We start from the raw sequence: 2,750 nt of genomic DNA, 5'->3' as shown, positions 1-2,750 counted from the left end.
AGTGCAGTGGCCGGATCTCAGCTCACTACAAGCTCTGCCTCCCGGGTTTATGCCATTCTCCTGCCTCAACCTCCCGAGTAGCTGGGACTACAGGCGCCCGCCACCTCGCCCGGCTAGTTTTTTGTATTTTTTAGTAGAGACGGGGTTTCACCGTGTTAGCCAGGATGGTCTCGATCTCCTGATCTCGTGATCCGCCCGTCTCGGCCTCCCAAAGTGCTGGGATTACAGGCTTGAGCCACTGCGTCCGGCCTTCTCTCTCTCTCTCTCTAGGATACATTTTGGTCATTAAAGCCACCCTCCCCTTCACTTGGATTACTGATATGACTGATTCATTCGGCTCCTGCTTCTACCCTGGGCCTTTCTTTTTTTTTTTTGAGACGGACTCTTGCTCTGTTGCCTAGGCTGGAGTGCAGTGGTGCAATCTCAGCTCACTGCAAGCTCCGCCTCCAGGGTTCACCCATTCTCCCACCTCAGCCTCTGGAGTAGCTGGGACTACTGGCCCCCTCCACTACGCCCGGGTAATTTTATTTTTGTACTTTTAGTAGAGACGGGGTTTCACTGTGTTAGCCAGGATGGTCTTGATCTCCTGACCTCGTGATCTGCCCGCCTTGGCCTCCCAAAGTGTTGGGAGTACAGGCGTGAGCCACCGCGCCCAGCCCAGGGCCTCTTATTTTCAATACCTTGGGCAATCCTTCTAAAACCTGTCATATCATTAAAAACCATAAAAACCTATTACAGTTTACCAGGTTCTATAGATCTGCCCCACACACTCCTCTGACTCTTTGACATTCATCCTATAGCCCCATCTTGACCATTCTATTTTTTTTGAGACAGGGTCTTACTGTCACCCAGGCTGGAGTGCAGTGGCTCAATCAAGGCTCACTGCAGCCTCGAATCACTTCCCAGGCTCAAGCAATTCTCCCACCCAAGTAGTTGGGACCACAGGTGCACGCCACCATGCCTTTTATAAATTTTTTGGATAACTTTTATAAATTTTTATAAATTTTTTGTAGAGAGAGGGTTTCACCATGCTGCTCAGGTTGGAGTGCAGTGATGCAATCATAGCTCACTGTAACCTCAAACTCCCAGGCACAAGCAATCCTCCTGCCTCAGCATCCCAAATAGCTGGGACTAAAGGCCCACACCACCACGCCCAGGTAATTGTAACATTTGCAAGAGACTAGTCTCCCTATGTTGCATAGGTTGACCTGGAACTACTGACCTCAAGCAGTCTTCTCACCTCTGCCTCCCAGAGTGCTGGGATCACAGGCATGAGCCATGAGCCACCACGCCCAGCTATGACCATTCTATTTCAACCCTACTGATTTCCTTCCTCTATTTCATACGTGCCAGTCATGCTTGCGCCTCCCTGAAGGTCTTTTCATTTACGATTCCCTCTGCAGTCTCTTCTCTAGATATCCACAATTTGCTCCCTTAGCTCCTGCAAATCTTCATTCATAAATTATCTCTTTGTTGGGGCGCCATGTCACACCCCTATAATCCTAGCACTCTGGGGAGCTGAAGCGGGAAGATCACTCGAGCCAAAGAGTTAGAGGCTGCAGTGAACTAGGATTACACTACTGCATTTCAGTTGGGGTGACAGCGAGACCCCTTCTCTACAAAAGTACAAATAAAAGTAAAACCATCTCCTTCTTGAGGCCCATCCTAACCACTTCATTTAAAATTGCAAGACTTGCTTGATCTCTATTATTCTTCACTGTATTTCACTGTAACACTTGCCACTTCTATTATTTAATTTCCTTATTGTCTGTCTCCCTTCTCCACCAGGGTAAGCTCCATGAGAACAGGGATCTTTGCTTTGCTTTTATTCAGTGATGTACCTAAACACCTGGGATAGGCTCTAGCCATTGATGCTCAAAAATTGTTAAACAAGTAAATCAAAATCCTGAGTTTCCAGAGTCTTTTTGATATGTCTAACTAGGCCACTTATACCATGATGCCAAAATGATAAATCTACAGGTTTCATATAATCTGCACACTTGTCAGGACAGAATTTTGCTTTGGGGATGACCATTTTGTACTCTGGCAGGACAAACAAACGTTGGGTGTCCCCGGAGCATCATTTACTTTTATAGATGTGTTTCTATTTTTCTTCTTCTTTTTTTTTGAGATGGAGTCTCACTTTGTCACCCAGGCTGGAGTGCAGTGGCATGATCTTGGTTCACAGCAACCTCCGTCCTCCCCAGTTCAAGCGATTCTCCTGCCTCAGCCTCCTGAGTAGCTGGCACTATAGGCGCGTGCCAGCACACCTGACTAATTTTTACGTTTTTTAGTAGAGACGGGGTTGCACCATGTTGGTCACATGGGTCTGGATCTCCTGACTTCGTGATCCGCCTGTCTCGGCCTCCCAAAGGGCTGGGATTACAGTCGTGAGCCACCGTGCCCAGCCATGTTTCTCTTTTTCTAAGAAACTACTGTTGCTGCAAGGATTTGTTCTTTGAACTCCAATACTTCTGAAGTACAGGGAAGCATTTTATAACCAACTTTCTGAATGTTTTGCCTCAAAGGAGAAAAAATTATTACACTATGTGGGAGTGCTAACTGCTGCTAAAAATATTTTGAAGGACTTCCCGTATTACTAAAGTCTCTAAAGAACTTAATTTATCTTTACCAAGAACAAGTTATTGCTGTTTTAAATTCTCTCCTATTCCAGAATTTGCCATACGAAGCTGTTCTTTCCTTGAACAATGGATTAAAAAAAAAAAAAAGGAACAAATCCAAAGGTATGG

This window comes from Rhinopithecus bieti, unplaced genomic scaffold (assembly GCF_001698545.2).
Source record: "Rhinopithecus bieti isolate Rb0 unplaced genomic scaffold, ASM169854v2 scaffold_81031, whole genome shotgun sequence".
In the NCBI taxonomy this organism is placed as follows: domain Eukaryota; kingdom Metazoa; phylum Chordata; class Mammalia; order Primates; family Cercopithecidae; genus Rhinopithecus; species Rhinopithecus bieti.
This window is presented reverse-complemented; position numbering follows the sequence as displayed.